The 15,662-nt window shown below is 41.6% G+C and overlaps 1 long non-coding RNA gene across 1 annotated transcript in view; it reads right to left on the bottom strand.

Annotated features, from left to right (window-relative positions):
- Nucleotides 1-15,662, bottom strand: part of LOC138299496 (uncharacterized) — a 374,925-nt gene that overhangs the window by 67,146 nt on the left and 292,117 nt on the right. The gene's annotated exons all lie outside the window — the stretch shown is intronic.

Below are 15,662 nucleotides of genomic sequence, written 5' to 3'. Positions count from 1 at the left end.
GCTCCCCAAAAGGTGTGTAACAGGGTGTACAACATGCCCATTCTGTCCATGCTCCAGAGGTATATTAATTAAATTAGGATTCTGCAACGTTACAGTCAAATTCTTAGGACAGAACTGATTTAATTTGAAAAAATAAGACACATATTACAGAGAACGGCTGTCAAGGTGCATTCACTTTTCCATAGATTGAAAGTCCGTCCTTACTTCACAGAAGATACTAAAAAGTGATTAGTCAAAGACAAACATATTTTGTTCTGAGCTCACCATTACTGAAACAAGAACTTTCTGCCAATAGAATCAAGGATAGTCATTTCAGAAGCTCACTCCAGAGATTACATCAGCTATCCAGAAATATGAAGCGAAGGAGTTATATGAGACTCTTTCGATTGGTGGTTGAGGCAAAGAACTATTTATTAGCTGCCAATGATGCTGCAGACCAAGGTCAAGTCATTTACATGTTGAAGGAGAAATTTAGTCTCGGAACATAGTTCCTGGATTTTATCCACAAAAATGGTCGCTAAGTATCCTAAATAATTGTCCAGTGTTCAGGCCGGCTTAGCGAGACCACCAAAACACCAACAGCTGCGCCTGCCTGGTGCAAAAAAGACAACGCATTACACCAGCTCCAGCTCATTTGGCACTCGGTTGTAGAACTGTACCAGACCCAATCACCAGCTTTCTAGACACTACAGAAACTGGGTGTGGAGTGTTTACAACATTCAAGACATGCCAGTGCAGGGGTTTGGAGCCAGAGATCAGTGAGCACAGGCTAACAGTGGTGTAAGAAGGTGATGGGAGCCCAGAATGCTTAGGAAGCAACTTGTTAAACGAGAGTTTAAGGAGGAGTGGTCCAGTAAAGTCTTATATGGGATGAGAACACAGGGTTACTAGACACTAAAAACGTAACCCGCAAGTATCACCCTTTTTGTTAGAAATGTTATTTGCTTTTATTCTCACACTTAGGGACACTCATTAATCTAAATGAGCTTTATTCTTCTGCTATTTAAAGGATATTTTCCGGTTCAAGGATAACCTTCCTGGTCTGAAAATAAGAGTAGTAGTTACCATTGGGTTCACATTAGGTTTTAACTTCACAAAGGCAATGCCTCATATAGTGAAGGTACCAATAAACATAACAGTTCATTTGGAAAGTCCCTACTAACCACCAAAGCAGTTTTTTATTCAACTCAGTGGTGCTCTGTTATCAACCTCAGAAGAACGAAAGGCAGGCTTTGTGTACCCACAGTTTTAAAATTTGTGACCACATGATCAGGTGTAGCTCTGTGCAGTGAATGCATTTGTCCACTAACAACTAGACGCGTCCCATAGAAGAAGATATGTTGGAAACCCTACGAGTGCTTTCATATGGAGTCTCTGTACATGAAAGTGTTTCCAGTGGTGTATGTGCAGGCCTATCTACTTCATTCACCGTCAGCACTGTTTGCATTTCGTTGTTATGAGGATTCACTGTCTTTAAAAACTTTTTATTGAATTTTCATTGTTAATCCAGATCATGCCAACTATTGCGAGCAATGTAACAATCTGACATGATTTAGGTGCACGGACCATGGTCACATCAGGAAAGGAAAACAAGCTTGGGAGACTTCACATATTAAACAGAATACGCTATATATGTTGTTTCACTACAGTGCTTACACATAGACAGCAGTTCTTTGGGGTGCAAATGATGTATATGCTTAAAGCTGCAGAATGTTGGTGATACCAGCTTGACATGCATTTGTCTGTGATGTCACTTTTAAAATGATCTGTGAGAAGGTTGTTGTACGATCAAAATCATTGCTGGATTCTTCGAAGATGGAGGCTGAGGAGAGATTTGAAGCGGAGAAGATTTGGGGTCCCTGAATCGATGTGTATTTTGGAGGTGTGTTCTACCACTTAAGCTTCAATTACGAGTGCCATTATCGTGTGTCCCTGTAATTCCACTGGTAGATAAATGAAGATTGCAAGGGTTTGGGCAACAGCATGCGGGAATCAGTATTTCCGTGCTAAATCCCATATACTCAACAAGTTTTTAACAATGACATTTTGGTACTTGCAGGATCCAAAATCTCCATGTGAAACACCACAACACATAACTCCGGTGGGTCCGGTAACTACTGTTACCGATATAATTATTAGGCCTCTTGTAATCAAGAAATAATCAAGTTTTTTTTAAAGTTTTTATTTATTTATTTTTATTGGGCAGGATGAGTAACATTTCATATACAGTTAAAAATAAATACATTAACAGACATCACAAGTTTCAAATACTAAGGTGCAAAAGTGCAAATCGGTACAATCAATCCAACCAGCATGAAATGCTTTTCAATTTCCAGACATCGTTATTAAATACGAGCTAGGGTTTTCCAAAACATCAGCAACAATAGTACAAAAGTGGACAAAGACAGGAAATACAAATTACAGCGGGACAGACGGTCACCTCTAATAGCAGAATCCAGCAACCGTTTTAATGTATAATTAGAACCAATATCCATGTTGCACCACATAGATACCCTATAAATACAGACAATTCAGTTTACAAACAGCACATATTTCAAGTATTAAAGTACAAAATGATAAGATCAAACCAACCAACATGAAGTGCTGTTCAGCTTCCATATATCATTGTTGAATACAAGCTGAAACTTTTAAAAGTAGCAACTACAATGGTACTAAAGTGCAATATGTGAGGGAAAAGTTCACATTGCAGCAGGGACTCATCCCTAATAGCCGCATCCAATAACAATTGTAATTGACAGATGGAAGTAACTTTCATCATTTAGATAAACAAAACCAAATCACATGGCATATGAGTCGGAATGGAACTAAGAATTTCACAATCGTATTTTGAGATGATAATAGTGAACCCCACCACCATATATGATGCATCTCTCAGTTCGTACATCTATCGATATTGATCCATATCAGTTCATTATTAATTGCAGGCGAAATAGCAGGAATAATGTTACTAGAGTGCAACAACATAAGTCTAAAATAGATATTAAGATCAAATAGAATAACGTCCAGTGGTCCCTTCCCATAGAAATGATGAATCATAAATGGCAGCGGCGCCAGTATCATGATGTAGGACATAAAAATATACCATTCACACCGAGGCTAAGTATTCTACACTCTTGAATCATCGTCATCGTTGACGAGGCCTGGCCCAGTATAAAATACACTTCCCGAGAAAACAAAGTATAAATGACTCCTTGCTTTATCATCTCAAATCCAGTTATTTTTTGGGATATCCTGATTTGGGACTCCAATGCAGGACTGCGAATTCTGGGGGATTCCATTGTCTAAAGCGGCTTTGCAGCCATGGCGTGCCCTCTGTTTTGAGAAGCCGGGTGATCTCTATAATGCTGCAAATATGATTACATGGAAATCAATAACTCAACAATTTGGAAGTCAAAATCCATCTCTTTGATTTTATTTTAATCAAATGAAAAATAGCTATGTGCTGATGACCGAAATCACTCGGTTTATAGTTGGTTGTATCAACGAAACTAAGCTGGAAGGAGTGGGAAACTGATCTCATTTGCTACGTCAGCACACTAATGACAAGATATTAATGGCATTGCTTCAAAAGGTTTTCCAAGAAAATAATTGTAGATTTAATGTTAAAGAATGGCAGCTTTTTAGTGAGATAAGATATAGGGGGTCATTCTGACTCCCGCCGGCGGCGGTAACCACACGCCTGGCGGGAGCCGCCGAATGACCGCACCGCGGTCAAATGACCGCGGCGGTCATTCTGAGTTTCCCGCTGGGCTGGCGGGCGACCGCCAGAAGGCCGCCCGCCCGCTCAGCGGGAAACCCCCTTCCACGAGGATGCCGGCTCCGAATGGAGCCGGCGGAGTGGAAAGGGTGCGACGGGTGCAGTTGCACCCGTCGCGATTTTCAGTGTCTGCTATGCAGACACTGAAAATCTTTGTGGGGCCCTGTTAGGGGGCCCCTGCAGTGCCCATGACATTGGCATGGGCACTGCAGGGGCCCCCAGGGGCCCCACGACACCCGTTCCCGCCAGCAAGGTTCTGGCGGTCAAAACCGCCAGAACCAGGCTGGCGGGAAGGGGGTCGGAATCCCCATGGCGGCGCTGCCTGCAGCGCCGCCATGGAAGATTCCTCAGGCCAGGGGAAAACCGGCGGGAAACCGCCGGTTTCCCTTTTCTGACCGCTGCTTTACCGCTGCGGTCAGAATTGGCCTGGATGCACCGCCAGCCTGTTGGCGGTGCATCCGAGGTCCCCGGCCCTGGCGGTCTATGACCGCCAGGGTCGGAATGACCCCCATAGTGCTTTAAAAACTACAAATTTCAAGAGTATGGCCTTTCTATCAATGTGGATGGCATATTAAACACCACACAGACTGTGCAGGCTGTTTCCATCCTATCCCAATCAGTGTTTCAGGTGCAAGGTGAACGATACAGGTGGATGGGTTAGTACCATTTCTGGCTGTCCCAGGCTACAGCAATTTTGGAATAAGATTTTTAATGTAATCAGCTGCTATATGGCTGTTGCGATTGCCCCAACTCTGATAATGGTATTATTTAGTTAATTGCATGAGGTATATCATCTATGATCATCAAGGCATATTTAGATTCCCATGATTTTCGTGACTCAGCTCAGCATGGTCTTCGATCTAAGCATTGCACAGAGTCAGCATTAGTCTGTGCAACCGAGAAAATCTGGCAGGTGGTGGGCAGGGGATGCAGGGCTGCCTTAACCCTATTAGACCTCTCAGCCATGTTTGATACTGTAAATCATTCTATTCTTATCAACCCGCTGGTGGATATCGGGATTGAAGGTGCAGCGCTTGCCCTTCTTAGCTCCTTCCTACCCAACATGTAACAAGTTATAGAGATAGGGGGCTATAAATCTAATCCTTTTACCCTCCCATGTGGGGTCCTCTGGGGTTCCTCCTTGTACCTCACACTTTTCAACATCTATGTCACCCCATTAGTGAAGCTCATTCAATCCTATGGCTTCTCTGTTATTTCTTACACTGACGACACGCAGGTAGTGACATCCATTCCCTCGGAGGCCGGCGTTGCTGCAAAAATCTTTAGCAGCTGTCTAGGGCATGTCTCAACTTGGATGCAGGAGAATTGTCTGAAGTTGAACTATGATAAAATGGAGGTCATACTCTTTGGTAATAATCCAGATTTTTAGAACAACTCATGGTGGCTAGAAAATCACGGTCCTCTTTCCTCCCCTGTCCGGAAAGCTAAAAATCTGGGGGTGCTATTTGATGATCAATTAGGTTTCTCAGAGCAGATTAACCTCAAAACATCTTCCTGCTTTTACCTTATTAAGATACTAAAAAAGGTTTTCCGCTATATCCCATATGAGATGCAAAAAACTCTGGTTGTTGCCCTGATACTTTTGAGGATTGATTATTGCAATGCCCTACACTTGGGCATTAATAAACATTCACAAGCTAAGCTTCAGTCCTTACAAAATGCAGCTTCTCATGAAAGTACCCAAGTTCAGCCCTACAACCTAAAACCAAGAAAATCCAAGATCTACATTGGTTGCCCATTTCAGATAGAGTAGAGTTAAAGGCCCTGTGTATAACTCACAGAGCCTCACATGGTACCGGCCCTCAGTATTAAAAAAAATATTCAAATGGTCCGCACTTTGGAGCAAATTAAGATCTTCCAACAAATTGGCAGCCATACATAAGATAGATGGGGAGGCAAGAGTTTCCCTTTCCTGGCCTGCAAGCTTTGGAACTCTTTGCCCATGTCCATTAGATCGCAAGCCAGTCTTACTCTTTTTAGGAAATCGTTAAAAATGTGGTTCTTCAGTTCTTTATTAAAATAGGCCAATATTCTATTGTAAACTGAAGTCGCTAATGCCAAGACACCTCGATATTCGCGTGCTTTATAAAATTATTACTTACAAATAATCAAGTTTTTATTGAAAGTGTGTAATATCATTAAGTCAAGAATATTGATTCCCAACAATATGGCACCAAATTGCTCTGGACTAAATATCATATGACAAAAACATAGTGTTCTCAGTGTCATTTGCAAAAATATTGCCCCATTGGTATTAATAACAGAAATTCTACACCCAGTTGGATGATATTTTTGTAAATTATATTTATGTTAGACAATAATTCTGTATACAATATTCTGTCATGTAACCCTACCACATATCGAGGTAACCATACATAGAGAAGTATACATTTAGGGGCAGATTTAAGAGCCCCAAGAGCTACCGGAGTGTCACTTTTTGTGACGATCCGGTGGCGCTAACCACTGCTCCATATTTACAAGGAGGTGTAACACCACTTGTTGTGGCGTTACACCTCCTTGTAAATATGGGCCCCTCCGACGCAATTTTCTGCATCAGAAGGGAGTCAAATGAGTGTTGCAGTGGGTGTTCCACCACAACACCCATTGTTTTTGATGCCGCCTCAGACTTACAAGTTGTTGTAAACCTGAGGCGATGCCAAAAACTAACACCACCCCAAGGGTGGCGTTAGCATGGCAAAAAGAGGAGGAATGCTTTTATTACTCCTCGTTTTTTGCTTTTTCTGTGTGCTGAATCCTGCAGCACACATAGAAGAAGCAAAATGCCATGGATGATTGTTTATGTGCAGGAAATTGTACCTTCCTGCACATAAACAATCATTTCAAAATGACGCTTTGGTACTTCTATGTGTGGTGCATTTTGCACCACATATAGAAGTGCCAAATTGCCATAATAGATTGTTTATCTGCAGGAAGGGACACCTTCCTGCACATAAACAATCTATCCCCTCAACGTAGACACCCTTGCACTATGGTGCAAGGATGCCTGCGTTGGCGCTGGCAGCTTAATTTAGCGCCGGCGCAGGGGGAAACACAGGTGTGCGCTGTATTCCTGTAAATACAGCGCATCCCTGCATTTCAAAAGTGGTGCAGCGCGGAGCTGCTATTCTTAGTGCAGCTGATGGAAAGCATGCTGAACAATGCAAACATTCACCACCAGTCACAGAGACCTTGGTTTAATCCATTGTTTAGATAGTCTAGAATAGTCTAAATGTTTTCCTCTTTTTGGTGCTCATTAGTCGTATGCAGGGCTGGCTTTAGGGCAGTGTGAGTGGTCGCACTGGGTGCTGACCTGGATTGGGGGGTGATGACCTCGAGGGGGAGCTGTGTTTATCAATTACTTACTAAACTTGCTATTTAAAGGCATCTGCTGAAAAGTTCATTGTACGTCCAGCCTTCAGGAAACGATTGATTTTCCTGCTGGGGAGAGCGCTGGGCGTTTTCTCTAGTGGAAGCTTTGCCTAGCCATAAAGTAGCATAGAGGGTTAATATGCCTGCTGCAAAGAATAGAACTATATTTTATGTAGATAACTGAGTGGATTAGTAAAGCCAGTCTTTACAAGCACTTTAAAACAAATTAATGTATATGAAAGGGGGTTATGGAGTGATGAGTGGCAAATTTGCCTGGTGGTAGTGAGTGAATCTGAAGAGGTAGTCATGGGGTGGGGGACACAAAAAAAGACTGTCACACAGGGCATCACCAGTGCTAATGCCAGCCCTGGGCTTATGCAGTTGGCAGTCTTAGGAAGAAATCAAACTCAAGAGGCGATGAATGGTGAATACCTTCATTGATTATATAATCACAAAAGGTGTGGGGTAGTGGGAACAGGGGGTAAGACTGGGTTAGTCTTTTAACCAGTGTCTGGTTATTTTAGGTTGCTTGATATGGGGTGCTGTGTTGACCTACAGGAATGGCGGGGGATTTTCCTTTACGGACTAGGTGGTCTCACACACATAGTAGTGTCATGCTTCATCATATGACCACCTAGCCCCACCTAAGTAAGATGATACTACTCAGGCGGACTCGACCTCTGGTTAAAAGAACCAGAGGGAGTGCTGAAATTAAATTGACTGGATAATTACAGTGATCCAGAGGGGGTGAATAATAAAATTACCTAACATGTCACCGGTGGCTCTTGTTAGTTTTAATAGTGGTGCATGTTGGTAAGACTAAAACTAAGGGGAAAGGCTCGTTAGAGGATAATGTCTCTTGGAGTCTAAAAGGGGTTGTACATGACCAACATGTTTCTGCCCTCACTAAGTGCTGGTAGGTCAGGGGCATTCGTCAGGGTCGGAGCACGTGTAATAAGTACGGTGCTCAAAGTAAACGTGTGTGTCCTACCTGAACAGGTAGTTCACGGTGGGGTAGGCCTATAGTAAATAATAAATAGATCACAATTAATTCAGAGTGACAGAAGGGTGGCAAACCACAGCACACGACACAGCAATCAGTGAAAAATAGAAAAGAATGCACTCACACATGCATGCAATTGTGACTTACCCCGGAGCTGGGGGCGTATTGCCTCTGGTCTGGCTAGAACCGGGGGGGGGGGGTTTCCCTTGTAGTCACACTCTGAGGAGATTAGGTGTTTAGCAAGGGGGGACAGGAGAAAGAGGGGAGCTAAGTACGCTAAGAGCAGAAAGGAGGAAACTGCGCAGGGTGCGCTGCAGACAGGGGGAGGCCGGAAGGGCAAGTGCCTCTTTCTCCTGTCCCCCCTTGCTAAACACCTAATCTCCTCAGAGTGTGACTACAAGGGAAAACCCCCCCCCCCGGTTCTAGCTGATTGCTGTGTCGTGTGCTGTGGTTTGCCACCCTTCTGTCACTCTGAATTAATTGTGATCTATTTATTATTTACTATAGGCCTACCCCACAGTGAACTACCTGTTCAGGTAGGACACACACGTTTACTTTGAGCACCGTACTTATTACACGTGCTCCGACCCTGACGAATGCCCCTGACCTACCAGCACTTAGTGAGGGCAGAAACATGTTGGTCATGTACAACCCCTTTTAGACTCCAAGAGACATCATCCTCTAACGAGCCTTTCCCCTTAGTTTTAGTCTTACCAACATGCACCACTATTAAAACTAACAAGAGCCACCGGTGACATGTTAGGTAATTTTATTATTCACCCCCTCTGGATCACTGTAATTATCCAGTCAATTTAATTTCAGCACTCCCTCTGGTTCTTTTAACCAGAGGTCGAGTCCGCCTGAGTAGTATCATCTTACTTAGGTGGGGCTAGGTGGTCATATGATGAAGCATGACACTACTATGTGTGTGAGACCACCTAGTCCGTAAAGGAAAATCCCCCGCCATTCCTGTAGGTCAACACAGCACCCCATATCAAGCAACCTAAAATAACCAGACACTGGTTAAAAGACTAACCCAGTCTTACCCCCTGTTTCCACTACCCCACACCTTTTGTGATTATATAGTTTCTTTTGGGAAGCGGTGTGGGTTAGCCTTGCTTCCCTTGCTCTCTTTCTGTGTATTTGTACCTTCATTGATTACCTAGACTAGAAAGTGGCGATTAACAACCACTACTAAAAGCAGTAGAAATCAAGCTTCTCCTCTCCCCACGCCCTTTTACAGCACTGCATGAAGAACCCTCCCCTGTGAATCGTGAATCAAGTAGAAGTTGTGCATATACAAATTCTCAACCCGGAACCCTCACTGTAAAACCAAATGATTTCAAGCACAGTTGAAAGCAGTTCAGTGCTTGCAAGAGAGCTGCCAAATTTGCATACAAACACGAGAGGGAGGTGCCTCTCTATTAAATTGCTAGTCATGCCTCACTCGTCAATTGAGAAAGTATCTAATTGAGTGTTCCAGGCCTTTGCTTAAGGATATGCAGGTAGGGGTGTCAAGACCATTGTGGGTAGATAAAACCCCCCATCATAATTGTTTACATTTATGCCAAAAGAATGGCCTTTGGCTGTATGGCATGGGTTCTGAAGAAAAGTGTTACAGTGTGGGCAGTTTGTTTGCAAATTTACTGCCTATAAATGTACGTCCATCGGAGTTTAGGGATGACTTGGACTCGGACACTCGAAAATTTGACACTTTAAAATTTGACACTTTAATGGATCAGTAAGAGATTAATTAAATGTTCCAGCGTACAGTAAGGGCTAATTGTTTATTTTTTCCCACTTAATGCACACTGTATTAAAATACAACTTACTTATGTGAAGATGTATGTTTGCCATTGTTTGTGTTATGCAAAACTTTGAGGATAATTGACCCCTTATTTTCAGCTAACGCTCTTGGTGGTTTCGTGCATTCATAAACAGCATTTGCTTCCTTCACTGGAACTGAGACTTGGCACACTCTGAGGATGATTTCATTTAATAAAAGCAGCAGACGACTTCTAATCTCTGTGCACTGCAAGGGTGCTGCCTCCTATGGGCAAATTACAGCGCAAGACAGGTTAGGGAGGTGTTGCAGAATCTGCCTTTTGCTTCTTCACCCTGCATGATAATTAATTCCTCCTTGCTGCCAATTATACCATTCTGCCTGCCGCCAAATGCTCTGCCAGTGGCTGGCCTTTTCAACGCACCCTGCTGACACTGTCATTATGCCGCTTGCAGTCTGGCACATTGCAGACAGTCAGGGCGTGCAGGGTTCCTAACACTGAACCTATGATGGTTCATCACTGCTCCTTCGTTTCGATTTCAGGGTCAAGAGGCATGTTCTGACTCGACAGGGAATGCCTAATGTTAATTACATGAATTACGTTCATTCACAAAGCATGTACTTATTTATGAATCGTTTTTACTAGTTTATACCTATTGCTCAATTAAAATTGATCAGCAGTGTAAATTCAGTTTAAAGAGTTGAGTTGACTTTGTCATTCATTCAATTCACCTCTCCTTTTGTTGACTATTAGTGAACTAATTGTCTAAAATGTTAACAGGGTATAAATTGCACATTACAGTGCACATTCGATACAGAATTATGTGAAAAAGCTGATAAGAACATGATAACATTGTTCTATTCCATAAATGCTTACGAGTTAGTAGAAGCTAGTAGGGGTCTTCAGTCCCCTTCGCCTGGCATGATCCTTCCCTCCCACCCTACCTCCCAACCAACCCCGCCTAGGGATGGTTTACCTCCAGGACTATAACTCTACCCTGTTCATATTCTCAGTAGATGTTAAGGTTCATGTTCTCTTCGGTTCTTTCAGTATTACCATGGATATATTACTATGCCATCATCGAATCTGAGTACAATGTGTAAGATTAGGAATTGAATCCAATAATGCGATTTGTTGATGTATCCTAGTGGTCTGTACTGAAGATGTTACTATATGATAAAAATGTAATAAAGATGGTTTAAAAAATAGTAAGGGTGTTTGTTCAGTTGGGTTCGGATCTGGACATGATGATGTGAAACCTTCGTTGATAAATCTGAATTACCAATTTAAATAGTAACACAAGGTTGGCTTTGGCACTTTTCATTGATTAATTCTGCCATTGTAATGCAAAAGACTGGTCATTGGGAACAGGGGATGGTTAATAAAATTGTCTTTGGTCACTTATAAGTTCGACTAATAATGGCTCGAAATACACATTTGTAAGTAGACCCCACCCCCTTCCACACCATGTCCCACTTACAGTTCACTCTTACCCAGCTACTTCTTGCCCCTTGGTGAACAATTAATTTTCTTGCTCTCAGGACTTACAAAGAGCTGTATATTTGAATGGGAGTTGCACAGTGTGGCATTACAGGAGGGGGAGCCAGATCTCCCACTGAAGTGAGGATAAGAGACATGAGTTATTCTGCAGAAAGTCTGGTCCCCAGATGGGGAACATGTAGAATGGTGTGTGAGGCAAATACAGTATAGTTTTCACACTTAATCGCCTCAACATCATCCCGACATAAGGAAAGGGAGGGGCAGGTATAACTCACCAAGTCCTTTTATAAAGTACCAAGGTAATTAATTATCTCAAGATGCCTCTGGGTAGCCAATATCCCATTGTTTGTTATGAAACCCACTAAAAGCATAGAATCTGTCTTTTGTCAAAATCCAAGTTGCAGAATCATGTCATCTCAATTTTATTGTCTCCGAAGGTTACAATCATAAACTGATTATGAGTCATCTAATCTAAGCTATTCACACTCCAATATACTTTAAATAATGAATCGATTATTTGCATTATTTTTAATTGAAACGTGAAGACTTTTAACATAATTGCTTAATTTTTGCCTGGGTTTTCCGGTGCTAGGCAAGGGCATATATTTGTCCACCCCGGCACTTATTTGTCAGTCCACCACATGGTGGTTCTTTCTGTTTTTCAGAAAAGCACGTCAGAAGATTCTTTTGAAAATGTAATATATTCTAAAATAATAACATATTGTCAAGGGCATTCTTATGACTTTTGTGACATGGAACAATTCAAATTGCCACATGTGTTGGAGTATGATGGTTAGCAGTAACCGCGCACTCCATTTGGCAGCACTGGCAGGGTACGCAGGCTGCAATGGCCTCTCATGAAGTACCTTGGGCCCTGGAACTTATTTATTTATTTTTGTAAGTTAGGCACTGTTTAGCATACTGATGACTCGGTGTTAACAGAAAAGAGTAATGCAAGATCTTGCTTCTATAAATCGGATACGTCTTCCTTGAACGAAATGAGCTCAGTATGTCCCTGCCAACTATGTTAAATATAACTCCTCAAGTCCTGTGTTCTGATGCAGGGGATGAGACATAATTAGCCTAGTGAAAGGCAGTATGTTTCTTGTTAGCAACCTTTTTTTCCTACAGGTCTGATAGTTTATTCATTAGAATTTAACTAGTCTTAATGAGTGGGAATTGACATGCATTCAGCTGTTCTAAGTACTTTCACGGGCCCCTTTCATTTACTCTGCACATTCTTGGCGCTTTACCTGTTTTAACAAATTAACACAATCTTACTTTATTACCACATGAACTCCTTGTAGTTCACCCGAGATTCTGTAATCTCTGCATCTAACAGATACCCTGTCTTTCTGAAGGAAGTGAAGCAACCTCAAGCACTGTAGTTTATGAATATTGTGCCGCATATGTTCTATGAGTGGTGGATCATTCAAAAGGTTGCTTGCTAATATCGAGCTTTTATTACTGACCTGCAATAAAATAATTTCTAGAATATCGACTATCAGAATGTCATCAAGGTAAATTGAGATTCGTTATTCTCAACTCATGTAGACATGTTTATCGTCAAGATGCTAACATGTGGAGTCAAGAATACTAAAGCTCTGATTTATTCAAAAGTAGCGCTGCATGGTGCTGCACCAAGAATAGCAGCAAGCATATGGCTGGTCCAAACTGGGGTGCGTGGTGGGCACAAAAATGGTGGATTAAACCCAGATCTTTGTGACGGGGTGAATGTTTGCATTGTTCAGCATTCTGTCCATCATCTGCTCTTTTTGCTTAAAACTCCACTTAGAAACAAAGAATGGAAGCCAGCTCCCATCAATTTGGATATTTTGGAAATTCTAGAAGAGCGCTACAACACTATGGGATAGATACAGCGACATGAAGAACAGCACAATATTTTGACCTGGTGGGGAAGGTTAGCAGATGTGCATCTGGATGAGGTCCACTTACCACAGATGTAACTGGGAGTTCATCCAGTAGCCATCCATCATTAGGGGAAGCCTTCTTCACATACCAGATGGTCTGGTTTTCTTGTGTGTTAGTATAAAGTTGTATGATTAATAATTCCATCTCGGTATTTTAAACCTCCAGTGACTAACTACATCATCTGAATATGCTGGTCAATTACAATCTCATTTACCAAATATTACTCATCAAGTGGTTCATCCATTAAGGGTCTACGACCTTAGAGGCTTGATTTAGACACAACTTCATATAGTGATGTAAGTTTATAGATAACCAGGTGAAAAATAAAACAAAAGCTATATTTTGTAGGAGAAAAATGCCAGCAAAACCTATTTTTCTGCACAGATTGCCACAAAAAGTTAAATCAAGAAAAATATCGTTCAATTTTTGTGAGATTTCGTGTGCATGCAAAGCTTTGCATACTTGCCAAAAGTGGTGTTGCAAATTAATTACAAACATCCCATATATTCAGATGATTCGGGGTAGCACATTTTGGATACCGAATTCTGTAAAGGTTAGCTTGCAATAATTGTGTTCTCCCTTCTCTTACTCTACACATATATCGCATCATGCTGTATTGGCACATATGTAGTTTCCTCATAGAACTTCATAAATATTTTAGTAAGCGCAGCTGCATATTTATTCTGGAATGTCGACACATTGATCAATGTTAGAGGTTCGCATATTTCAAATTTCACAGGCGTAGCTTTGACTGTAGGTCAAATCTTAGATACAAATATTTTTTTGTTATTTTTTTCCTGCAAAAGATGTATTTTTGGAAAAGTTTTCCAACCAAAAGTTCGTTTTGCAGTTCTTTTGCTACATAATACGCGATGCTTGATTTGTTATTTGTTAAACACTTGGCCAACTTTACAGCATCACAAAAGATGGCAATGTTTTAAAAACAAACCTGTATTACATTAATAGTCAGTGCTTTTTAACACATCTAACTAATTAAATAAGTTGACCAACTTTTGGCAACAATAATTGCCTACTTTGATATTTTATATAGTTCAAATCATTAATGCTATTGACTGTCAATAAATACAGAAAGTCACCCGTGTAACCCCGTTCCGGCCCGGCACTGAATTTTTATGATAAACCGCAGAGCATGTGTAGAGAAAGGAACATAGTGTGAAGTGTGGGACGTTACCTCGAATGACCCCCCTGGGCGCGATGCCAGTTGGCAACAATCACAGAGCTGGCTTTCATTAAAACCTAATTTAAGACAACATTAGCTGCATCATGCGAGCCGGGACTGTTGAAAGAAACCAAATAAAGCTAAACTAAGCATATACAAAAACCTACAGAAGGCTTGTGTCTAAAATAAACATAGCCACCAAGCGCTGTATGGGTGTATCCTTGTTTAGATATATTTATATATAGCCACTAAAGAAAACGCAGTTAAAGTACCATTATGCTAAGTAATTAAAAATAGAAAAAAATGAAATTAGGTATGGTTAGCTCCTTAATCCTTAACTCACACAAAACCATGCAGACCATAACTTACGCATTAAAATGCAATGCTGATCTCGCTGAACTCTGGGTCGTAGGAATTTTGTGAACTCCTGCAAATTCCACAATTGTCCCTCACAGAACTATGAGGAAAATGCATGATTTTAGTCAAGGTTTCATATTTAAAGGGTATTCTGGGTAAGAATCCTAGGGGTATGTAACCAAGTTACAACCTCTAAATTCACCTGTGTCTCTAGGTTTCAGAAATGCCCAGTATTTGAAGGGTTCCTTGGGTCTTGGCCGATCCAAAGCTCGAATAGGGCTGCCATTCAGAATGGCAAGTGAGAGTGAATTGGGACTTATTCTGTCCTGCTAAGCCATATGTATAAACGTCCAAAATAATCCAAATGTCCTCTCTCTTCCCAAGAGAATGGGGATACTCTAGGGCCCAGTGAGCAGGCATGCTGTTAGGGCTTTGCTGTGGGAGTGTGATCTCATGTCAGGACAGGCTAACCCCAACCCTCTTTTCTTTTATAAAAAAGAATGCCCGGGTGTAGTGGGCTTTCTGCCCCAGCAATGGGAGACTGGGAGCAATCTGGGGGCTTTAGGAGTAGGAGTAGAAAAAACTGGTTACATGGACGTTATAGTTAGGAAATAGAATTTAAAAAACAGATACATTTTCACCCCCTCCATGCATAGTATCACTTTAATAAGTTTACTACAAATAGTAAATGGTGTTCTAAAAGATGTCATGAGTGCTGTAATATCTGGGGTAATTAGC

The sequence above is a fragment of the Pleurodeles waltl genome, chromosome 6 (genome assembly GCF_031143425.1).
Source record: "Pleurodeles waltl isolate 20211129_DDA chromosome 6, aPleWal1.hap1.20221129, whole genome shotgun sequence".
Lineage (NCBI taxonomy): Eukaryota > Metazoa > Chordata > Amphibia > Caudata > Salamandridae > Pleurodeles > Pleurodeles waltl.
This window is presented reverse-complemented; position numbering and strand designations above follow the sequence as displayed.